The sequence below is a fragment of the Schistocerca nitens genome, chromosome 6, assembly GCF_023898315.1.
Source record: "Schistocerca nitens isolate TAMUIC-IGC-003100 chromosome 6, iqSchNite1.1, whole genome shotgun sequence".
NCBI lineage: Eukaryota > Metazoa > Arthropoda > Insecta > Orthoptera > Acrididae > Schistocerca > Schistocerca nitens.
In genome coordinates, this window is record NC_064619.1 from 339,027,090 (window position 1) to 339,054,318 (window position 27,229).

Below are 27,229 nucleotides of genomic sequence, written 5' to 3' on the forward strand. Positions count from 1 at the left end.
CTTGGATGGCGTGTACAGGTACAGCTTCAACACGATACCGCAGTTCATCAAGAGTAGTGACTGGCGTATTGTGACGAGCCAGTTGCTCGGCCACCATTGACCAGACGTTTTCAATTGGTGAGGGATCTGGAGAACGTGCTGGCCAGGGCAGCAGTCGAACATTTTCTGTGTCCAGAAAGGCCAGTACAGGACCTGCAACATGCGGTCGTTCATTATCCTGCAGAAATGTAGGGTTTCGCAGGGATCGAATGAAGGGTAGAGCCATGGGTCGTAACACATCTGAAATGTAACGTCCACTGTTCAAAGTGCCGTCAATGCGAACAAGAGGTGACCGAGACGTGTAACCAATGGTACCCCATTCCATCACGCCGGGTCATACGCCAGTATGGCGATGACGAATACACGCTTCCAATGTGCGTTCACCGCGATGTCGCCAAACACGGATGCGACCATCATGATGCTGTAAACAGAACCTGGATTCATCCGAAGCACTTCGATGGCTTACCGTGTCGGTCTGCCGAGTGCTGTTGGCAAGCTGATGTGCACTCAGGCCTTGTGAGGCCAACTGAGGAGTTACTTGATTGAGAAGTAGCGGCGCCAGTCACGAAAGCTGACAACTGCAGGAAGTCGGAGTGCTGACCACATGCCCCTTCGTATTCGCATCCGATGACGCCTAAGGGCTGGGGATGACAGGGCGGCCGGTCGGTGCCGTTGGGCCTTCAAGGCCTATTCGGAAGGTTTTTTTTTTTTTTTGAGATATTAAAGAATTGCCAAGCTAATAATGTAAGAATGTGGACGGGGGGGGGGGGGGGCGTGGGTGGGTTGATGGGTTCAAAATGGCCCTGAGCACTATGGGACTTAACAGCTATGGTCATCGGTCTCCTAGAACTTAGAACTACTTAAACCTAACTAACCTAAGGACATCACACAACACCCAGTCATCACGAGGCAGAGAAAATCCCTGACCCCGCCGGGAATCGAACCCGGAAACCCGGACGTGGGAAGCGAGAACGCTACCGCACGACCACGAGCTGCGGACTGGGTTGATGGGTCCTGGGGGGCAAGGGGGGAGGGTGATTGTAATGGGAGATGGTGGCTAGAATACAGTAAAAATATTTAACAGTTATGCAAAGATGAAGAGTTTTGCACGGATGGACTAACGTGGAAAGATGCATCAAATCAGCCCTTAAACTGGAGGCTGTTACATGGAAGGCGTTCCACAGTACTGTCACGTTTCGGAAGGTCCTCTCGTTCTCCATTACTGAATCGAGCAGGAAATGTTAAAGGGGACCTGGGCATCATGGTCGGTACTTTTCACTAGAATTTTGAAATGCAGTAACATAAAAGCTTTAATTGATACTGAAATGAAAATTCAACCAAATAATTAGTACACTGGACCTCTCCATGATAAAAATTTAAGTACTGTGGAATTCATAACCGTTATCTTATCCCTCCAACCCTGTTCCACTCGAGAATAGTCGTTGGAAGAATGATTGTCGGCAAGCCTCTGTACTGGCTCTAATTCGTCGAATTTTCTCCTCGTGATCAATACGCGAGATGTATGTGGGGGGAAGTAATATGTTGTCCGACTCCTCCTGAAAAGTGCTACCCTGAAATTTCAGCAGTAAATCTCTCCGTGATGCACAACGCCTCTCTTGTAACGTCTGCCAGGGGAGCTTGTTTTACATGTCAAAATATCCCAGCTCCATCATCTTGTTGATTCTGAGAGACCTGTTCATCTTCTTTAGTTGTCTTTCTTTTCTTCTTATTGTGGCCTCCAGTGTTATGATCAGCAGCTTTGTCAGCTTCAGTGACACGTTGCCTGTGCACTCGCAGAAGTCCAGTCCTTAGGTTTTCTCCAGTTTTGGTGCCTACTCTGCTTATAGTTTTTAATCTGCTTATTACTCCATCAGTAAAACATCTTATGACATCCATCACACCAATGTGAAAAGGTGGAGTACCAACAGAAACAGTTTTTAGCAAGTGCTGCCATTTGAAGTCTGCATTTCGCCATGTAAACATTTTTCCAGAGGTTTGCAATCTGAAATATCTCTTTATATTGGCTGCATTTCTACCGTAATAATTTCTTCCATGGGGCCTGCATGTGTGTGTTTCTGTCCATTGTCTTTACACCTACTTTACTTGCACGCGCCGCATCTACTGTAAAAAGGTATTTAAAAATACAAATGATGAGATAATATACATAAAGTGTATACCTCTGGAATCAGGAAGGACCACTGAAGTTTATTACATAAAAAATACAATGATCATCAAGGACAGCAGCAACATACCTTCTTCTTTTCGAAATGAATGACGTAACTGGGAGGGAAGTCAATGCGAAGAAAGTGCCAAACCATTTGAAAGACATCACGTAAGACAAAGCAGAGGTGTACTCGTTCTTCAACACTTATCCTGTAATGCTGATAACTAATACCACGTGATTTCCTCCCGTTTGAAATTATACAGTAGGAGTGGTATGGCAGCTGAAAGTTCATACTTGAAGGTGACTGCCGTGAAGAGTAAGACGAAATTGCATAGCTGTCTGCTCGTGGCTGCGGAAGGTGGCAGGTGACAAGACACGCTGTCTATTGTGCCAGCTACACGAAGTCTGTGCGAGAGTGCGGGCTGCATAGTAAGTACACTGCGCTCTGCAGTGTCATCTACGATTTTCACACACTACGAAAGCCTGTTACTCTCATCCTCCTCAGTAATTTCCATCGACCCCTCTTCCACTCAAGTATTTTCAACATGTCCGATTACGCTGCTATTGCCGCCAGTTATGTTTTTCCGTACTGTTCTTGCTTTGTCGGATCGTCCAAAGAACTTCCTTTTCTTACTTACTTCCTCTGTAACATTACAACATCATTTTCTGGCGCAACCTTTACTAAGCTTACATACAAGGTTTTCAGATTTTGTAAGTGGGCAGACTACTGTCGTTAAATAGTCAGAAATTTTGTTGAAGAGGTGCAGCACTTAATTACTTTGCTTATGCTAGTGTACCTATTGGATAATGCATGTTATGTTTTGCATCGAAGCTAGATCTATTCATTCACTCGTTTCATAAAGGCAGCTTCGCTACTTCACGTTATATTTGTCCTCGTATTTGTCACTTCTTTACCTGGCTGGCGATACAGCGTCATGGCGCATACAGTTTCGTCCTGTGTATACCCAGACATGTAATTTATTTCTATTTAGTTCCATAAACACTATTCCTTATCTTCTCAGTATTCCTTATCTCTCTACCGCTCAATAATTGTGATGACAAAAAGGTGTTAAATGTTTGCCCAGAATTAGTCTTAGTCCTGATATCCGTAAGACAGTCACAGAAAATCCAAAACGCACAAAATGGCTCCATGCGTGCTGTAATTTCAACTCCGATTCCAAGAGGAGGGGTGTCTTTTTGTGAGTAGAAATTTATTGAGCTAATCGACTCGATCAGAAACAACTTCGAACTTAAACTACCCGTACCAGCTGCTACCACATATCGCTCTTCTACTGTAGGCTAAGCGCAAACCGAGACGCGTATAGCGTGTGTGGCGCGGCGAAGCGCAGAGCGTATTTTGTAACTTTACAGGTTCAAATGGGACCGCGCAAATTGGGACGCGGCGCGACTGGGACGCGACGCGACTGGGACGCGACACGCGTCTGCGCCGGGTCGCGCGGCGTTGTGGTTCTGGCACAGTTTCTCGCGCCGCGCGCCTCGCGAGCACTGCGGGAGGGGTGAGGCGGAGAGCGGGAAGGCGGTCCTACCATATGTTCATTGCGGCATGGCGCATATGGGCAGTGCAAGTATTGCCCGTCCGAAAAATACAGCCTTATGGTATACTGAAATTTATTATTACTGAGTAGTGTTTCGTTTTTCGCCGTTTAAGTGCTCCATCTATTTTCGTTAGTACCTAATAGTTTTCAGTTACAGATACCTGTACAGTTCTTTTGTTTTGTTTCTTCTTTTGTCAAGAACAATGCACAGTTCAGTAAATGGTGAGTCATTAGCGACTGGGATTATATCTTCTGCCTCCACAATGTTTTCAGATCGTAACAAGGGACAGATGATTCATCGTGAGGGTAGTGAATAAACAATTAAGGAATATTAAAAAAAAATCACGTGATTTAGAAGCAAGGCAGGAAAGTAAAACAATCTCTACGATCTGTTGCAGAAAGTCGAAAAGGTGAAATTCCACAGATCTGGCCCCTTTTTGCTTCTGGTAAAAAGTGTCCAAGATACGAAGTACGTTAAGTTTCACTATCGTTACTTGGATATGAATGTAATAACAGACATTATACTATATACATGTGGACATCACATTTCCAATGCAAGCTAGAAACAGTCGAAAAGCAGTCACAAATAACAGTGTTTTAATTGTCTTGCCGTGATGAGAAAAAGCATTTTAATTGTTGCATGCACATTATCAGCATTAATAAACTAATTATTCATCAGGCTACACAAATGAAAGAAATGGTCGGTATTTTTGCGAAAGTAGGAATATTCTAAAAGAGTGTGGTCATTAGATATATCTAATTTTTTGAAATGTATTGCTGACAAGGGCAGATCTACTTTCATGACAATGATTTTCATACGACGTGAACTCTCGCTCCAAGGCACAAATGGCCAGCTTCGCCATTCCTGTCGCGCGCATCATTCTCAGCTAAGTTGCGCGACAGATCAATTGTTTATTTTTCTCGGTAACAACTATTTTATTCGCGGATCACACATTGTCGGCGCAATGTGTCCGCTGCGAATGCAGTCACTGTGAAGCCGCTCCTCCTGTCGGTGGCGAACAAAAATGCGACCATCATTTTCGAACAAACGGAGCCTGGATTCGTTCGAAAACACCATCTGGTGCCATTCCTGTCACCAGTGACGTCATTCCAAACACCATTGCCGTCTCGCATGTTTCTGGTTCAAATGGCTCTGAGCACTATGCGACTTAACGTCTGAGGTCATCAGTCGCCTAGAACTTAGAACTAATTAAACCTAACTAACCTAAGGACATCACACACATCCATGCCCGAGGCAGGATTCGAACCTGCGACCGTAGCGGTCGCTCGGTTCCAAACTGTAGCGCCTAGAACCGCACTGCCACTCCGGCCGGCGCATGTTTCTGCACATTCGTCAAAGGTAGGCGACGCGCACGTAACCTATGCAGTAATAAACGGCGATGGACTGTCACCCCTGATAATGTACGATGTGTTACACACTGTTACACATTTGCGCCAGAGCCGAGGAGGACACAGATTTGTCCTGCAATGTCCCTCCTGCGAGGAGGGGGAGTCTGGGTGGTGCAACGTGACCTATCTTGTTGTATTCTACGGCCTTCCGTGAACCATTCTTCCCGCACCCGTTGCACTGCCGAAACACGTCGAGCCACACGAGCGGCAATTTCCCAGATGGGTGCATCACATTTTCTCATGCCAATAATGCGCCCTCTTTCAGACTCACTGATTTGAGGTGTGGTTCGTGCATAGGTCGGCGCGGCATCCTGTACGCCTACTTAAGACGCGCTGATCCATTACCCTCGGTTTATAGCAAAAACGAGAGCCACAGGCAGATTTTTCCGGGAGATGGTGTTGCGCTGCAATATCGATGTTGACCTCGATCCCGCAGGCCGACATGGTTCAATGCTAATCATTTCTGCAGAACATACTAATGTACACGTCCTGTGAATATTAACGTCCTATCTCTAGTCGTTCAAGGCGTTCTGTTTTCTTGAACATGAGTGTAGTTACTCGCTCCACGCCGGAGACTGCTGTTCGCACTCGTAAGATCTGCAGCGTCACATGCTGTGATAAACACGAACTGTCTTTCTCGTGGGCCTCGAAACACAGTCGGATGACCAGGCGGGACTAGGGGAAACAAAAAAGCTTTCACACTGGTTATTCTAATGACATGAAATAGAAATCTTTGAAGTTATGATGAGATCAAGACAACTACTGCGAAATTTGAGAAAAAGAGACATAAACACAGCAGTGGAAGAGACAAGATCAAAATGCTCTTGGTGAAAAGTTTGGGGAACCCTTCGATTTGGGTTTAGACACACAAGGTAAATTAAAAATAAGCCACGCTGTAGTTCTTCCTAAATTTATAACAATAAAACTAGTCTGCATAAAGCAGTTCACGTAGGTGTCTTGGAAGCAACGTATGATCCCTAACACAATAGTCTGTAGCATATCTATTACAGGAATTCACATAAGACGGGTCGCTAAGGTATGTGTGAAAATATTCATCTAGAAACTCTCTGTTCTGCTGTTGCAGTGATCATCGCTGTTAAACGAGAGATACGATCTAATATTTTCAGGAATATTTGGATCTGCTATGATTTACTGATTTAAAATTTTTTTCGGTGAACGTCTGGAGCATACCGTTTTTAAACTTCTTTAGATATACAGGGTGATTCACGAAGATATGCAAATATTTTAATACTTTATTCTACATGTAAAACTAAAGAAAAAAAGTTCATGTAAACATAGGTCCGCAAATGTTTAGTTACGGAGTTACGGCTAATAAAAGATTTTGCCTGAAATTTAACAACTTCGCTAATATGAACCCATCGGAAAACTATACGAGGTTAAAGTAAAGCACGACTTTGTAAAACGTATGCTTTGCCGGCGATGGGCGAGGCATGACAGAATCTCTGACCAGAGAGTAGTATGTCGCTAGTCTGCGCTTGTCTGCGCGAGTCGACAGTCGGCTTTAGTAGTCGGTGGGCTCTAGTAAGCAGTAGTCTTCAGTAGTCTTGAGTAGTCTGCGTGAGTCGGAGGTAGTCGGCCCGTGTCGGCTGTCCGGTCTGCTCGGGACTCTGGTCAGAACTCTGGAAGATGAGTATTGTTGTAGAAGGTAAAGAAGCAGCCTTGCGCATATCTAGTAATGTACACTCCTGGAAATTGAAATAAGAACACCGTGAATTCATTGTCCCAGGAAGGGGAAACTTTATTGACACATTCCTGGGGTCAGATACATCACATGATCACACTGACAGAACCACAGGCACATAGACACAGGCAACAGAGCATGCACAATGTCGGCACTAGTACAGTGTATATCCACCTTTCGCAGCAATGCAGGCTGCTATTCTCCCATGGAGACGATCGTAGAGATGCTGGATGTAGTCCTGTGGAACGGCTTGCCATGCCATTTCCACCTGGCGCCTCAGTTGGACCAGCGTTCGTGCTGGACGTGCAGACCGCGTGAGACGACGCTTCATCCAGTCCCAAACATGCTCAATGGGGGACAGATCCGGAGATCTTGCTGGCCAGGGTAGTTGACTTACACCTTCTAGAGCACGTTGGGTGGCACGGGATACATGCGGACGTGCATTGTCCTGTTGGAACAGCAAGTTCCCTTGCCGGTCTAGGAATGGTAGAACGATGGGTTCGATGACGGTTTGGATGTACCGTGCACTATTCAGTGTCCCCTCGACGATCACCAGTGGTGTACGGCCAGTGTAGGAGATCGCTCCCCACATCATGATGCCGGGTGTTGGCCCTGTGTGCCTCGGTCGTATGCAGTCCTGATTGTGGCGCTCACCTGCACGGCGCCAAACACGCATACGACCATCATTGGCACCAAGGCAGAAGCGACTCTCATCGCTGAAGACGACACGTCTCCATTCGTCCCTCCATTAACGCCTGTCGCGACACCACTGGAGGCGGGCTGCACGATGTTGGGGCGTGAGCGGAAGACGGCCTAACGGTGTGCGGGACCGTAGCCCAGCTTCATGGAGACGGTTGCGAATGGTCCTCGCCGATAGCCCAGGAGCAACAGTGTCCCTAATTTGCTAGGAAGTGGCGGTGCGGTCCCCTACGGCTCTGCGTAGGATCCTACGGTCTTGGCGTGCGTCGCTGCGGTCCGGTCCCAGGTCGACGGGCACGTGCACCTTCCGCCGACCACTGGCGACAACATCGATGTACTGTGGAGACCTCACGCCCCACGTGTTGAGCAATTCGGCGGTACGTCCACCCGGCCTCCCGCATGCCCACTATACGCCCTCGCTCAAAGTCCGTCAACTGCACATACGGTTCACGTCCACGCTGTCGCGGCATGCTACCAGTGTTAAAGACTGCGATGGAGCTCCGTATGCCACGGCAAACTGGCTGACACTGACGGCGGCGGTGCACAAATGCTGCGCAGCTAGCGCCATTCGACGGCCAACACCGCGGTTCCTGGTGTGTCCGCTGTGCCGTGCGTGTGATCATTGCTTGTACAGCCCTCTCGCAGTGTCCGGAGCAAGTATGGTGGGTCTGACACACCGGTGTCAATGTGTTCTTTTTTCCATTTCCAGGAGTGTATATTAATTGTCCTTTAATTTCTTTCAAAAAAATGCCCCAATAATAATTTTTATAATGTAAAGTAACTTTTTTAAAGAAAAGCATTCATTTCAATTTAAAGAATATTTCCAATTCATGATCATTCCTTCCAAGAACCAATATATGAGGTAAGAATTTTTGCTTTTTTATTCAGAATACAGGGCCGAAGGGCAGCGCTGCTGTCCTCATAATATTTACCAGGTTACTAATTTTTTTTATTATTTTGGTGTTTAGGAAATTTTCTGTTTCGAACTTAACATTAAATGAGAAAAGAATTTTGTGGGAACATTAAATGTGAATGCATTTCTGCACACAGATTATAAATGGGAGCCAATTTTGTTCAGAGGTTACATTAAAATTAATTTTGTTCAAAGGTTACAATACTTTAAAAATTCATTTAATTAATAATTTTGTGGGGAGTTTACGCTTGGTCCATTTTCATTATTATAATTTTTCTGTGGGGAGGTTACACTTGGCGACATCCGGCCAGGATCGTATTTCTTTGTGAATCTTCTGAGAAGTAGTCATATATCTGCTCTTATTTTCTTCAACGTAGTTTGCATCTGGCGCAACGCATTTACTAATTTGTCGCTCTTTCTTCCACAGATCATCGGCAATTTGTTGCTCCTTGTTGTATTTGTGTTTGTTGCATTTTGCATTGTCTCTGTTTCATCTGTGCTTAATTTTGATTAGTGAAAAATGCCGCGACAAACTGTTAACAGTACATCGCGATGTGTAATGAGTGAAAAGCCGACTCGAATAATTTGACCGATAGTATTTGCGACACTCGGTGTAATGATGATAATTCCCTAATTGTAGACAATCAATGCGTACTGACCACTAGTAATGATTTTGATCCTAGTGATGAGGAAACAAATTCAGTTGTGTCCTCTGTTAATTTAACGACAATTGATGACGCGGGACGTTCTGTTACAAAGAACGCTGCCCAGCTTGATACACCCGGGTTGCAAAATTTACGTAATGAACAGACAAATTTTTCTAATGAAAATGAACAGTGTAATCAGAATACGTCAGATTTATTTAATTCCGATGTAGTGACCAACAGTGCACATCAGATTGGCAAACCTTTTCAAGAAGCAGAAAATATCGAAATGGATACACAAAAAGGGGACAATTGCAGATACACCATCACACAGCACAGAGAATAGAGTAGGTAATATTGGCTTGGATCAAATTATGGCAATATTGCTACAACAGAATGAAAATTCCAAACAACAGAATGAAAGACAAGAGAACAATTTCAAACAACTTAATGAAAAATATGACAACCTGAATGAAAAACTAGACAACAATTACAAACAGTTGAATGAAAAACAAGACAACCTTAATGAAAATTTCAAACAACTTAATGAAAAACAAGATAACCTTAATAAAAAACTAGACAACAATTTCAGACAGCTTAGTAAACAGATTACAGCCGTTGCCGTGCAATTTCATGATACTAAAGAACAATTACGTGTGGAAATTGAGGCTTGTGCTAGGAAAAGTAGTGAAGAAATTAGATCAGTTGCTCAAGAATTAAGGAATATGCAAACAGCTACAACAGAAACACTTAGAGACGAAATTAGTGCAGTCGGTAAACAATGCTCTGAAAACACAACACAGTTACGCGAGGAGTTTAAATTGATGTCAGCAGAACTTTCGCGCACACTGGATGCAAAAGTAGACGCGAAATTCGACCAACAGAACAGTCAAATTGACGAACGTTTTAATCACCACCTACAAAACAGTGAAACGCGTTACCGTAAGTTCATACAGGAACAAAATAAAGTAAAACGACAAGTTATGGAAACAATTACCGCACAGAGACAGGAAGATAAACGTAAATTGTTTACGAAAGCAAAAACATACGTAGACAACAATATTGCTACAGTATCAGACGAAATTAATACTATCAAACAGTTGAACACCGAATTGCGTGATGAAATTTCCGATCTTAAATCAAAAACAGATACACACATAGTGGACTTTCAGACAGTGACCGACAGACTCGAACAATTAGAACTAATACAGGATTCCGATGTCATCAAAGCTGACGTTAAAAAATTGAACGAAACCACACGTAAAATACAAAAACAAATTAATGCTTGTGACATTAAAAATGATCAGGTAAAAATACTGACTGAAAAATATGATGAATTGGCCAGTCGTATTGACGTTATTGAAAGTAATAATGACACCAAATCAGACGATACTTCACCGATTTCGTTTAATCAAACACCTGAATTCCAAAATTTACAGCAGACGATCAGTGAGATAGATTCGTCTAATAATACATTACGTAGAAAATTGTCAACTTTACAGCAAGAGGTAACAGAGATGAAAAATGTTTCAGCGTTTAATACATCACAGCAGACGCCACTTTGCGAACATTTGTCAGACTCACACTGCCAGTATAATTTAGGTAATTTACAGAGAGTACGTGACCTAGATTTCGAACAGTCACAGACAAATAGATTCTCATACAATCGTGAACCTGTTCAGACGTACAGAGACGATAATTTTGATTACAAACATTTTCTATCAGTGAGAAAATTTAAAGTATTTAAAAATGACAGAACACAGATCCACCCCTTGGATTGGATACAACAATTTAGCTTTGCTTTTCCACCGACTTGGCCTGTACCGCACAAACTTGAATTTATTTGCAGTTTTTTGGAAGGCGAACCGGCAACTCGTATGAGACCGATCGCGAGACAATGCTACTCGGTAGAAGAATTTCAGAATGCTTTTCTGTCAGCGTATTGGTCGAAGACGACACAGCGCGGAATTAAGGATCAACTAATTAGTTTACCGAATTATGAGAACTCAAATTTTCCCAGTATCACGCAATTTTTTGAACACATGGTCCAACAAAACCAATACTTAAGTGAACCATACAGTGAATCTGCACTTATTCAGTTATGCATTTCTAAATTACCACGATCATTAAGAGTGTCACTTTTAACGGGTCAGCAGAAAGAAAATATTTCGGCATTCAGAGATCTGTTACAGCTTTTGGAAGTGCAGCAATCGGATTATTCCTTTATAAACAAAAATTTTTCATATAGTAACCAAGGTCAACAAACATACAGCAATTATGATCAGCCACGCAATTTCAATAGTAAAGGTAATAGACGCTTCAGGAACGACAACCACCAGAACTTTAATAACAGACAAAATTTTAATTATCAGTATCGTCAAAATTATCAGCAACAGGAACCACATTTTGGTAACGATAGAGGTTTTTCCCAACAACAGCAACAAAACCAACCAGTTAGCATACCTAATCAACAATGTAATGCACAAGGTCAACCAAGGTTTAATGTTTCGCCGCGTACGCGTATAGCGTCGCCCCCAACAAATAGTAATGCACAGCAACAAGGAAACCAGTACGTACAGAAAACACACTATTTCAATTCCTATCGCAATGCACCGTATAGAAATGACTATCATGACAGACGTAAAAATAATGAGCACAATTTTCAGCGTACATTTAATAACAGTCGGTCTTATCAGCAGCAAGAACATCCGCAACAACATATTATCATGAATGAACCAGACAGTAGGTATCATCCAGAACGTAATACGTCAGGAAGAAATAACAGAACAGTTCAAATAGTGGAAATGCCGCAGCATCCTCCTGAGAATAATAGCACGTCAGATAGAATTTGACGAGATACTGTACAGGTCGCATCTTCCAGCAACGCAAGCACTACTTTTGACACGGAGAATGTTGTTCACGAAAATGTTATTACTTTTGACGACATCCGAGACACTCTTTTGCAGGAAAGACCAGTTATTCAAAAAACCATTTCACACCCTGTCATCGAGGTTAAAATTGGATCATCGAAATTTTCAGCAGTAATCGAGTCTGGATCACCTATGTCAGTTATGAATGAGGAAACTTTCAACGAGTGTAACAAAGAGAAACCTATCCTACGTTACCATTAGGCAAAACGAAAGTAAAAGGAGCAGTATCTAGTAAAGGAGAGGATGTAAAATTACAGACACATTTATCATTTTGTATTGCAGGTCATACATTTCACTCAAATTTTTGGATTATCCCCTTATTGACGACAGACATTATTTTAGGTACGAATTTTCTGGTACAACACGATGCCATTATTGACTTTCAAAACTCCTATTTAATGTTAAAGGATGAAAATGTACAACTGGCTTTAGAATTTCAGCACTCATCATCTGCAGAAGAACAAACAATTAATCGTACAGGGGCCATTTCCGCATCACGTAACTTAGAATGTCATTCCACATTGTTCACAACTATAATACTCCAGACGAAGCCGACTGTGACGTTATACAGATGATTTCTGATAAAGTTAAACGGAGCAGTGCAAATACAGACGACGAACGCACACAACTACGCAAAATTCTTTTACAGCAAGCTCCAGTTTTTGACAATGTTCCTGGTACTATGTCTGGTTTTATGTATGAATTTCAAGTTAAACAGCACGACACATTTAAAGCCAAACATTATCCCATTCCGTATATTCACAGAGAACAAGTTAAGAAAGAATTGCAAGCTATGCTTGACCAAGGAATTATTGAACCTGCAGTTAGCCCGTACATAAACCCGCTCCATATTGTTAAGAAAAAGGATGGCTCACTTCGCCTCGTACTTGATTCGCGTCACATCAATGACATTATTATTAACGAAACAGATCGCCCACAAACACTAGAAGAACTTCTACAGAAATTTCATGGTACTGCTGTTTATTCCACATTAGATTTGAAATCGGGATTTTGGCAAATTCAACTCCATCCGAACTGCAGAAAGTACACGGCTTTTCTTTGTTTTGGTGACTGTTATCAATTTTGTAAATTACCATTCGATTTAACCATTTCTTCAGCAGCTTTTATTCGCGGTTTGAATACAATACTTCCGACAGAACTTAAAGACAGAATCACAACGTACGTAGACGATATTCTTATTGCAGAAGCTAACTGGTCTGAACAGAATCTGATTCTTGAACAACTGTTGCAAACTTTTCGTGCACAAGGACTCACAGTTAATCTCAGTAAATCGCACTTTGGTAAAACTTCTATAAAATTTCTTGGACATGTAATTTCAGCAGAAGGCATTGCGCCTGACCCGGAAAAACTTCAAGCTTTACGTGACATTACTGTTCCTACGACGAAGAAACAACTACGTAGCTTTTTGGGTTTAATTAACTTGTTTCGTAAATTTATTCATTACTCTGCTTTAGACACCCCTAGATTATGTCAATTGACAGGTAAAAACACTATTTGGTCCTGGGATAAGCAAGCACATTTTGAATTTGTGAACCGGAAACAAGCTTTGTTGAATGCACCACTTTTATCGCACCCAGTTCTTACTAGAAATTTTTCCATTGCTACCGACAGTTCTAACACCGCTTTAGGCGTACATATGTTTCAGGAAATTGAAGAAGATGGTTGTACAGTAATTAAAAACATCGCTTTTGCAAGTCGCATTCTGTCACCTGCTGAACGCAATTATTCTGTCACAGAACTTGAAACATTATGTGTTGTATGGGCTTTTACCAGATTTAGGCATTTTCTTTATGGAAGACATACTTCCGTTTACACAGACCATAGAGCTATACAGTTTTTACTTTCGGCTAAATTTACACACGACAGCTTAAGCAGATGGAAACTTTATTTACAGGAATTTAATTGTACAATTGTTCACATTCCCGGCACACAAAATATTGTTGCAGACGCACTATCCCGTTCTCTCAGCAACAATCAGCAAGACATCGCAACCAACTTCTGCAAAGCAAATTTCAGCGTCATGTACATTCAACAAGTTGCATTTGAAAATTTCATTTCGTCGTCATTACAAGACATAGCACAAGAGCAGAGTAAAGACAACGTGGGGAAAGAAATTAAACACCTTTGGCAAGATAGGAATAATGTTACCATTAGAAACCATTACACTGTATGCAATAATATTCTGTTTCGCCGCTCTCATCCTGACAGCAAGAATTGGTTATTATGCATTCCTGACGAACTTGTTAACAAATTAATCTGGTATACTCATTTAAGTGACGCACATTACGGAGCCAGAAAATGTTTTCTTATACTGAGACAGAACTGTTATTTTACCAACATGGAGAAACGTATATGACGAGTTTTAGCGACATGTAAAATCTGCCAGAAAGCTAAATCAGACACGACTTCACATATTCCTCAGTTACATCCTATTGTACCGATTAAATTGAGACACATGGCCGCTGTAGACATTTTTGGTCCGATTCCCAGAACTAATAGAGGTTTTTGCTACATCTTCGTCGCTGTTGAACTCACTTCAAAATTTGTTACCTTCACTCCGTTACGCAAAGCTACTGCTAAAACTGTTTCGAAAGCATTTGTAAAACATTTTTTATTTCATGTAGGGCATGTGTTGAAAGTAATTTCCGACAATGGATCACAGTTTCGATCTGCTATATGGACACGTATGTTGCAAGCTAGAAACATTTCTCCGATCTATATATCCAGGTACCATGCTTCTTCGAACCCTTGTGAACGATTAATGAAAGAAATTGGTAAACTGTGTAGAATATACTGCCATAAAAGACATATTGATTGGGACACATACATACTCTCATTCCAGGATGTAATTAATTCCATACCAAATGAATCTACCATGCTATCTCCGTCTGTTATACTGCAAAATGTTGAACCACTTAACAAAATTAAAGAATTAGTAACCTTCCCTACATCTCGTCGACTACGAAACCATGAAATAATTGACATTGCGCTGAACAACATCAAACGTGCCGCAGAGCGCCGGAGAAAACAGCAAAAACAGGTTTGTACACGCCGTGACTTTCACATTGGACAGAAGATATTAGTACGTACACACTATTTATCCAACAAAGGAAAGAGTAGATGCAGTAAATTTGAGTTTCTATACGCAGGTCCATATCGAATTCGCAGCATTCCTCACCCCAATGTAGTACACGTCGAAACTTTGAGAACCAGAAAAACCAAAGGCACCCACCACGTATCCAACATCAAACCTTTTATTGAATGAACATACTTTATGAAGGTAAGGTTAGCAGGTCGCTCTTCTTGTCGTTACACATCAGACCGTGCACATTTTTCCAGATAAACTTACGTATCTTATGAATAATTATGCAATTCTATCTAGTGACATATTAATTTTATTAAATCCTCTCTATTAAAGTCTACAATTCTCGCCTCTATTAACTACACAACATACAAGCTGAACACAAAGAAGGTCACATTCCATGTCGTTATATATCAGACCGTGCATATTTTCCATTTTTCATGTATGTATGATTGTTTTCGTGTTTTGTTTGTATGCACCATCAAATATTTAAGATATGACAAATACCAGTTGACTTTGACATTTTGCCTTATGATAGCTCAACATCGTGACTATTTTACATTTTTTTTTTTTTTTGCTGATACATTGTGATACTCTGTGTACATTTTTTTTTGCACCTGCACACTGTCTATGTTTTTGACATATTACGTTTTCTGTCATGCTATGCTGTATGCTCAATTATGTTACTATAAACCAGTTTTTATTTAGTGGGTATTTGATTTAAATGCAAGACATTAATCTTTGTTCATCATTTTCAGAAAGAAATAACGTGTAAAAGAAATAAATTAAACAGAAATGGGAATTTCACCTTCGGAATGAACGAAAGAAGATGCAATACCTCGTGACGAAGAGTAAATAGATCAGAATTAACAAGCATTAACACGAATATACTATACACATCGTAGAATAGCAGTCTTAACTAATTTTTTCTTTCAGAATACGAGGCGATTGATGCAGGCTGTCAGACACAACTACACATCTTAGTTTTAGTGATGAAATATGCTAGAAATAAGGAATAGTTGTATAATGAATAATGAAGTGACTTTTTTGCAGATGATAATGAATGATGATGAATAATGATGAAGAATATGCTAATATGGATAATGAAGTTTTTCTTTACAGGTGATGATAATAATGGAGTTATGATGATATGGATGATGAAGTTTTTCTTTGCAGATGAGGATAATGTTGAAGTTTATGTATTTATGCTATGTAGTTATTTAAGTATTTGTTGCAGTTCGTTTTGACAGTATGTCTTATGTCGCATGGTATGATGACTGGAGGTTTTGGAAAGGACAGCTAGAGAATATATATATTTTATACACATTTCACTACCTGTTAATTAGAATTTCACTACTTTTCAGCATAATATGCGTTTCTTCTTTCAGTTTAATAATCCATTTTGTATCTTTTGCAGGAGAAATTATTCATGAAATTAATGTGCTATAAGCAGTTGGTCATTAAACCTGTGTCATTTATGAATGTGATCACATATACTCTACTTGTTTCATAACCTTGCTACAGCTGACTCATGACGAATGACGTTACACATCTTCATTTGCAGCAATAACTCAAAAACAAATATTGTTATGCCCCAGTAATTAATTACAGATCTCAACGCAATGCATTGCTAGCACAAAAAAAAGGGAATTCTGAGTAATGTTTCTAGTCACAGACGTTGAATAATAAATAGTTACAGTATGTTACATTTTCAATATGTTCTATGTCACTGGAATGATCAGTTCTGAGTAATATGTTTTGAATGATGACTTCTGATGATTTGTAACTGGCCAGTGAGTGCCAATAATTATTTTAAATATGTCGTATGTCACTTGAATGATGAAGTATGTTTTGTACTGGCCAATGGGTGCCAATGATTACTATAACTAAGTGATTTATGTTAATACTATGCCATTCATTAGCTCCTGTTTTGAATGATGACTTCTGATGGTTTGTAACTGGTCAGTGAGAGCCAATAATTATATTAAATATGTCGTATGTCACTTGAATGATGAAAAATGTTTTGTACTATTCAATACTTGCTATATGTTTTGTAACTGGACAATGAGTGCCAATGATTACTATAACTAAGTGAATTATGTTAATACTATGCCATTCATTAGCTCCTGTTTTGAATGATGACCTCTGATGGTTTGTAACTGGCCAATGAGTGCCAATGTTCTCTGTAAACAGATCATTTATGAACATTATTCTGTAATATTTCATACATGGTACAGAAATGTTCAGTAACTGGGCGATGAGTGCCACCAGTTACTCAGATCAGTTGTTAGACTAGTGTAACTCTCAATGAAGACTAGTATGTGACTTAATGTCCTTCACCTTCTGACCTAATTACCAGAAATTACTGCAAAATCCGTTTGTCCTGTCTATCCTCATGATCATGGAGCACTATATTTGGTTTTTGCACGAATTCCATATTGGTGTACCTTGCAAGAACGTGGTGTTGACACGACATGCTGTCCACCACCTTGAGCGATGGAGATGCTATTATGGTCCCACTGTTTGGTATGCCTAGTGTTCTATCAAAATGATAACATGGAATATTAATACGACATTTCAGTGTCTTGGCTACACTGATTAATACTTCAAGGAAAAGAACTTCAGATTGTCTCACTTGGTGTTGTGCTTCTGTAGAAAGATATGGACTTTCAGTGCAGCTGTGTGCAACCTAAAGTGCTACAATCATGACGCAATCCTTCCCATTCCTTTCCTAGTTCTTGTAAAATGATAATGACATATACAGTGCGTGTGCACTTCATTTTCATTTGTTAATATGATCAGTTGTCCTAAATATGCTAAAGACTTATACAGTGCATGTGCACTTTATTTCACTCCATGATATGTTATGTGAAAATGCTAAAGACTTCTACAGTGCCTGTGCACTTTATTTCACTCCTTGATATGTTTATTAGTTGTAAGAATGCTAAAGAGTTTTACAGTGCGTGTGCACTTTATGCCATTTGTTAATATGATTTGTACTCATTACGTATACATTTTGTGATTTCCTGATATGTTCTGTACTACAGTGCGTGTGCACTTACGTCATTTTGTTAACATGATTTGTATTCATTGCATATACATTTTGTGTTTTGCTGATATGTTCTGAACTACAGTGCGTGAGCACTTTTGCTATTTGTTAATATGTTTTGTACTCATTGTGTATACATTTTGTCATTGCTTGATATGTTCTGCACTTAGTGCATGTGCACTATATTTTACTTCATGTTCTGCACATATATATATGTATATATTCTGTGATTGTAAACTTAGTTAGTTACGAAAAATTTGTTGCTCATTGCAAGTCCAATTGACTCACCATCGCTGCCAAATTTTTGCCCCCCCCCCCCCCCCCCAGTGGAGTGTTATGTAAGACGTATGCTTTGCCGGCGATGGGCGAGGCATGACAGAATCTGTGACCAGAGAGTAGTATGTCGCTAGTCTGCGCTTGTCTGCGCGAGTCGACAGTCGGCTTTAGTAGTCGGTCGGCTCTAGTAAGCAGTAGTCTTCAGTAGTCTTGAGTAGTCTGCGTGAGTCGCAGGTAGTCGGCCCGTGTCGGCTGTCTGGTCTGCTCGGGACTCTGGTCAGAACACTGGAAGATGAGTATTGTTGTAGAAGGTAAAGAAGCAGCGTTGCGCATATCTAGTAATGTATATTAATTGTCCTTTAATTTCTTTCAAAAAAATGCCCCAATAATAATTTTTATAATATAAAGTAACTTTTTTAAAGAAAAGCATTCATTTCAATTTAAAGAATATTTCCAATTCATGATCATTCCCACCAAGAATATATATATATATATATATATATATATATATATATATATATATATATATATATATATGCCAGCATTGCACGAAGCTGTGTCGAAAATTTCTACATAAGAGCAGATATATTTGCAGTTTCTATTGAGGTAAGAATTTTTGCTTTTTTATTCAGAATACAGGGCCGAAGGGCAGCGCTGGTGTCCTCATAAAATTTACCAGGTTACTAATTTTTTTTATTATTTTGGTGTTTAGGAAATTTTCTGTTTCGAACTTAACATTAAATGAGAAAAGAATTTTGTGGGAACATTAAATGTGAATGCATTTCGGCACACAGATTATAAATGGGAGCCAATTTTGTTCAGAGGTTACATTAAAATTAATTTTGTTCAGAGGTTACAATGCTTTAAAAATTCATTTAATCAATAATTTTGTGGGGAGTTTACGCTTGGTCCATTTTCATTATTATTACTTTTCTGTGGGGAGGTTACAACTTCCATTTATTTTGTTCTTACTGATCTGATGAATCTAATAAAACATGTCCCAGACGTGTAACTGCAGTAGCTTTCCAGAACATCCAGAGAGGCAAAGAAGTAATTTCGTAAAATTTTTAATTTATTAACTACTTGGCCCAATTTGTTTTTTAAATTCCAGGTAATTGCACAAAGTTTTCAACAGCAGTTGTTGAGAATTAAATTTTGGAAAAATGTTGGTAATGACGTTAACTGAATATGTATGAACGTGTCAGACCCTTGCTTTTATTAATACCATAACACACGTGAATTCGTGTTAAACCGAAAAACAAGCTCAGTGTTAATGAGGCTGTACAGTGTACATAGAATTTCACAATATATTCACAATAAATGTTCAAAAATGTCTCTACCGAATTCAATGCATTTAGCTGCAAGTGTATGAACAGATTTTGTTGCTCATTTCAGTTTCACAGGGTCGTTCTTAATCTCGTCTATTGCATTCATAATGCATGTCTTCATAAACTATGTCTTTCATCCATCCCCATACACAAAAATCCATTGGTGTAAAATCGGGCGATCTGGGTGGCCACAGACGTGTAGCACCACGACCAATCCATTTCTGGGGAAAATGTTCATTTAAATGTGCAATAACGGCGTTGATGAAATATGGAGGCGCGCCGTCATGTTGAAAATACATTTGCAATCGCGTAGCAAGTGGAAAATCTTCGAGCAAGCGGGTCATTTCTTCTTGAAGGAGCTGTAAGTACGTCTCGCCAGTTAGACGTCCTGGAAAAATGAATGGTCCCATAAAGTGTGTATTGATTACATCACACCACACATTTATGCAAAATGGCTGCTGGAAATTGCGTTGCAGTGTTGCATGTGGGTTTGCTTCAGAGCATACGTGTTCGTTATGTAAATTGTTGATACCATCTCGAGTAAACTGTGCCTCATCAGTAAATAAAATGTATTTGTTAACTGCCGATTAGTATTTAACCACTTGCACAACTCCAAGCGAAGGGCAGCATCTCCCAGATGTAAATGACGTACTTTTTGTTTATGGTAAGGATACAGATTATTATAATTCAGAGTACGCCATACCTTAGACTGTGAAATGCCTAATCGTTGAGAGATACGTAGTGTACTGGTACCCGAGTTATGTTGAACAGTATCCACAATATCCTCATCATCGACTTCACGTATCGAGCGCTCGTACTGATTATGAACGCTAGGCAGAGAACCTGTCTCCCGTAACATTCGATATACTCCACTAATGGTTCGTGCATTCGGAATCCTCCGAGTTGAATAACGTGCGCGAGATTCGTTAACTGTAGCCGTAGAATTACCGTCACACTTGCCATGAATTAACACCATATCGGCGTACTCCTCTGTCGTAAATCTGAAAGGTATCCCTATTTCATAAATAAACTACAAACTATAACAGTTACAGTGTGTTTTCACTTAAATACACTGTTCAAAAAATGGTTCAAATGGCTCCGAGCACTATGGGACTTAACTGCTGTGGTCATGAGTCCCCTAGAACTTAGAACTACTTAAACCTAACTAACCTAAGGACGTCACACACATCCATGCCCGAGGCAGGATTCGAACCTGCGACCGTAGCGGTCGCGCTCTTCTAGACTGAAGTGCCTAGAACCGCTCGGCCACTAGGGCCGGCCAAATAGACTGTTCTTATTATGTTCTTTCACTGAACAATATAGAGAACTTACTCGTTTCCAGGTTAGCAAACGACTGAAGCAACTGAGTAACGGTTGCCAACAATGACATAAACGTTTCTACATTCTTCATGGAAAGTAAACAAACTTACTTGCATAATAATCTTTGCTTCTCTGGATGTTCTGGAAAACTGCTACAGATAAACGTCTGGGATATGTTTTATTAGATTCACCAGACCAATAACAACAAAATAAATGGAAATCGTGCTTTACTTTAACCTCGTACAGTTTTGCGATGACTTCATACTAGCGAAATTGCTAAATTTCAGGCAAAATCTTTTACTAGCCGTAACTCCGTAACTAAACACTTGCGGACCTATGTTTATATGAACTTTTTTCTTTAGTTTTACTTGTAGATTAACATATTAAAATATTTGCACATCTTCGTGAATCACCTTGTAGAACGTTGATAATGAGTATGATTTTGTCTGTCACGACCAATCTTGCTTTAAAGCGATTTCTTTCATTTTCTATTCAACTATCAGGGTGAACAGTAATAAAACTAACAAACTGCAGGGACGGATTCCTGGCTGGATATGGAGGAAAAAGTCCCTATGAACATATGTCCAAAAGTGCATCGTTGCCACGGTAGATGGCGCTGACGAATGAAAGTTGCTCTGACCACACGCCGTGGGTTCTTTGTGTGCTGCAGGCTGTGCTTTGAACGCAGCGTACCGTGAGCAGTAGAATGGTCTGGCATACAAGTCGGGAACACGCTGAGATGGTGTTTGTGTATGGCCAAGCAGATGGAAACGGTCGAAAGGCAGCACGGCTATACCAAAACAAGTGCCCTCACAGACACCAACCACACCACACAACATTTCAAGCGCTTTCCGTGCGTTTGTGTGATCATGGGTCCTTACAGACAGACGAACGTGCTGGGAGACAGCAGACTGTTCGTACATGGGGTTTGGACCAAACGAGATGCAGTGGTTAGCACACTGACTCGCATTCGGGAGGACGATGGTTCAAAGCCGTATCCGGCGATTCTGATCTAGGTTTTCAGTGATTTCCCCAAATCGCTTCACGAAAAATGCCGGGATGATTCTTTTGAAAGGGCACGGCTGACTCCTCCATCCTTCCCTAATTCGATGGGACCGGTGACCTCGCTGTTTGATCCCGTCCCCAAATCAACCAACCAACCACACCAGTTTTGGAGGACTGGCTTCTACAGTATATTGAGAAGAACCCTAGTACAAGGTCCAGGCAAGTCACCCGCCAACACGCTGTAAGCTAAAGTACGATCATGTGTATCCTATATGACAACTGCTGCTGTTCAAATGTGTGTGAATTCCTAAGGGACCAAACTGCTGAGGTAATCGGTCCCTAGACTTACACACTACTTAAAATAACTTACGCTAAGAACAACACACACACACCCACACACACATACACATACACACACACTGGCGCGCGCGCGCGGTGGGACTTGAACCTCCGGCGTGAGGGGCCGCACAATTTGTGACATGGCACCTCTAACCGCACGGCCACTGCGCTCGGCACAACCCGTACTCTCCCTATCACCTGCAACAAGTGCAGGGATTATCAGCAACGGTCAGAGTAACTTCTATTCGTCATCGCCATACAGCGCAGCAACGATTCATTTCCGGACACATATTCATGAGACCTTTTTCCCTTCATTTCTGGTCAGGAATCTGTCCCGGCGGTTTGTCGGTTTTATTATTGTTCACCCTGTGTATGCCAGAGCACAGGTGGTGTGATGTGAACATTGACGCCCATAATTGAGAGGAGTTATTCATTGCCCGTTTTCTTGCGACACTTGTACTCACTGTAATAACGAAAACGACAAATAATTAGCTATACCACTGTAAGAGCAGGGTTGAAGGTCACGTGTTAATTTTTCTACGACACTGATACAGTAATTCTGGAATATCACATGTGACTACGTAGGCTTTCCCGGCGTAATAAGTCTTGAAAGTCTCTTAGGCGTTGCTGCTGGACCCTAAAATCAACTTGACTCGATATTTCGGCGATCCAACTGTTCACCATCTTCAGGAAATGCTGCTTCTGCTGATGAGTCCCGCTGAGAACTGACGCAAGATTGCAATTCGACGTCCTATATAGGCCACCGTTCAGTACACGGCGCAAGCGCCGCCCATCACGTAAGACACTTTCACTGTTGAAAAAGAGTTCGTTGTCAGATGATTTACGTAAGAAACTTCATCCTGGTGCCGCCGTTCCGCCTGGGTTGTATGGTCTGCCTAAGTTGCATAAGGAAGGGGTTCCTCTACGCCCTATTGTTAGTAATTTGGGTGCACCGACCTGTAACCTGGCAAAGTATTTACCATCTGCTCTCAGTCCATTTGTTGGCTAATGTGAACACCATACATCCAGTTCGGTGGATTTTATTCGACGATTGGGATCTTTGAAGTTGAGTCCTTCAGATCTGTTAGTGAGTTTCGATGTGGTATCCCTATTTACACGAGTTCCTCTGGAAGAGTCCCTTAGTTTGATCAGTGAAAAACTGGATGAAGAGCTGGTGAAGCTTTGTCGTCATGTGCTGACCTCCACGTATTTTTTATTTAACGGTAACATTTTTGAACAGAATGACGGAGTGGCAATGGATAGTCCTTTGTCACCCATAGTTGCCAATTTATTTATGGATGACTTCGAGGCTATGGCACTGAGGACTTCAGCTTTGCAACCAACGTGCTTCTGGAGATACGTGGACGATACCTTCTTCGTATGGCCGCATGGACGTGATGCTCTTAACAGATTTTTGGACCACTTCAACTGTCTTCATCCCCGTATCAAATTTACTTTGGAGGTTGAAAATGATGGGATGCTTCCATTTTTAGACGTAATGGTTTATAAAAAACCAGATGGAACTTTGGGACACAGTGTTCACCGAAAGCCGACACACACAGATTGGTATCTGCACCCTAAGAGTTGTCATCCACCACACCAACGTAGTGGCGTCCTTAGGACTTTGGTACGGAGAGCATATGCCATTTCCGACGCAGACAGCTTAACCCAACAACTTGAGCATTTGATGACTGTTTTTAAGGAAAATGGATACACCGAGAAACAGATTCGTCGGGCTATGGAATTTGGACCGTCTCCGGAGGTGTTCGAAGAGGAACATAGATCTGTGGCCTTTCTTCCTTATGCTGGAGGCTTATCGTTTAAGATTGGACGAATTTTAAGGAATTTTAACATTAAGAGTGTGTTCCGTCCACCCTCTAAGATTAGGGCTCTGCTCGGCTCTGTGAGGGATGATTTGGGACTTAGGAAACCCGGGGTGTACAAAATCCCGTGTCAATGTGGGAAAGCTTACGTTGGCCGTTCTATTCGCACAGTGAATGACAGGTGTGTGGAACATCGCCGTCACACGAGACTACAACAGCCGGAAAAATCGGCCGTAGCAGAACACTGCCTAAATGAGGGACACAAAATGAAATTTGAGGAAACTGTTGTGATTGCCAACATTTCCGGCTTTTGGAATAGTGTGTATAAAGAGGCGATTGAAATTAGGTTGGCTGATAATTTAATCAACAGGGACAATGGGTTTCCTCTTAGCAAAACGTGGAAACCTGTATTATCTCGCATCAAAACTGAACGTTCTTCGGTGCGGCCTTGATTGCGATATATGGTTGCCAGCAGTGTTTCACTAAGGGCGGCGCCACCTCCCTGTTTTGGAAGCCAGAAACCGTGATGGGCGGCGCATGCGCCGTGTACTGAACGGTGGCCTATATAGGACGTCGAATTGCAATCTTGCGTCAGTTCTCAGCGGGACTCATCAGCAGAAGCAGCATTTCCTGAAGATGGCGAACAGTTGGATGGCCGAAATATCGAGTCAAGTTGATTTTAGGATCCGGCAGCAAACCCGAAGAGACTTTGAAGATGGAATATCACAGTTTGAAAGGCAAGTGCTGATGTAGCTGTCCGTTAAGTGAAGACATACACACTGATCAGTTCATTTATTTACTCCTAACTACGACTTTATTCAGTCTGCCGCTATCAAACTTATAGCAGCTTTCAAAGGAAGTAAACCCTGCAGTCCATTTCAGAATAAAATTTTGTATTTCAGACGATACGTAGGTTGCAGAACAATTGACGTAAATTCCAACACGTCAAAGGTAAACTTTAGAGTCTTCAGTGTGAAATATTATCCTAATTAGCACAAATGTATTTGAAATGCAAACTTTTTAATGAAGTTCCCATCTAATTAGACTCAAAATATCACCCATCAAACACACAGAATAACAATGAAGATATCTGTTTTGAAAAGCAAAACAAAATAAATGTTGGAATTAATTAAATTGCTTTTTATTTATTTATACTGCTATCAGACGCATTTTATTATTATTATTGAATTATGGCCGATCTCGTGCTGAAGGCATATTGTTCTCGGTACTTCACAACACTGACGTTACAGAGAGATTACCGCATGAGTACGTAAGCCACTTGTTACATCACGTCTATGCATATTCAGCACGTGGTGTCGCCCCAGCGTGAAAGAATGTCTCATACAACGGGCGGATGTGACTCAGAGGACGATGAAGTGAATACATTCACATGTCTAAAGAGACGATCTTACTTACGCTCAAATAATTATCCTGATACCCTTGCCTGTTTCATTTGATGTGCGTAGGGATTGAAAAAACATAATTGGTGGAAATATTACTGGATGACTTAAGCCAGCACAATGTCTCGAGCAAAAATACTGGGCTTTGTGATCCGTCTCCTCCTCCACTTATAGATACTACAGAAATAGAGGCACATACTCTTGTGTTCCATAACACGGCATCTTTCGGATGTGGAAATGCTAATCACTTACTGAACTACAGTTGAGTCACAGCAAATGATTCTGACAGCTGCAGCGGGCTAGACGCAACAGCTTCGCGTGTCTTCTATAACCAATCACATTACGCGTCTCCGTAAGCGTCTCTATGACAAAGCTTCATTGTTGCCGGAGATGTGCAGATGCCTATCGTTTTCGACTGCACCCGTTTGCGCTTTCTAGTAGAAAAGCTGGCAACAGCGCTGCCAACTGTCAGGGATCAGCTTTCGCCCACTCGACTATAGACAGTCATTTGTTACTGCGGGTAAAGGTTCTATAGCTCAAACTATGGGCCGACTGTATAAAGCATTTAATCTTAGGTTAATACGAAAAATGACCTTAAATCAACCTTAGCCTGGACATCTGCGTTGTATAAACGTTAATCCTAGATCATATCGCCGTCAAGTTCTATCATGTTTGACTGGCGAAAATTCGTGGGTTCAAAGTCAGGTTCAGCTCTAATCGTCGGTTTATAGTGCAGTGGCACTACGATCCGTCGCTTTTGTTTTTAGCAGATACCAACTGGAATATTAAAACAAATTTTATGAATACACAAAATGGCAAGTAAATAAGTGACTACGCCATTCTCACGCCGCTGATGTTCAAAATACGTTTTTTTCCGATCTGGAAGGTTAGGTTAAGGAAATTACCGGCTACCATATGTACGATCAAACTCATAACAGAGGACTCGTAATTTATGTCATAAGTTCAAAGGCATTTTAAAAACTTAGCAGCAGAGTTAGAAAGAAAATTCAAGACATTTGCAGTGAACAGTTAAGTATTGGAATTTTGACAGCAGCCAGTAACGGTTCAACATCACTTGCATGTGTTCTCTGTCTGCTCGAGTAGCAGCAACTATGCAATTATTGTTAAATTGTCAACTACCGAACTCGTCCTGTGTTGATAAAGAGAACATAAGCAAGTACATTGAAATACACAAACCACACAAGTTAATTTCATTCATTGCGGTGGCTCACAGGTTATGTTGTGGATTGCAGTGCAGTATATCGCAAGCTCGAATCCGTGTCGATTCCTGAATTTTTTGCGTTTGTTACTATTTTCTCTACATTATTGGTAAAAGATAATTATAACAACATTTCCATTCCTTTCCATACCACTGAAACAATACCATACCATACTCTCCATTTTCCGAGCATTCTGGACAACTGTTGGGCAAAATTCTGCGCATTATAACCCTACGCGATGTGAATTACGTTGTTTCTTTTCATTTACTTAACAAATATCTGATCATGCAGATGTGTCCACAGAGGACG

At 41.1% G+C, this 27,229-nt stretch overlaps 1 protein-coding gene across 1 annotated transcript in view; it reads right to left on the reverse strand.

Moving 5' to 3' along the window:
• LOC126262476 (peroxiredoxin-6-like) overlaps window positions 1-27,229 on the reverse strand; it is a 137,954-nt gene that overhangs the window by 27,760 nt on the left and 82,965 nt on the right. The window lies entirely within an intron of this gene.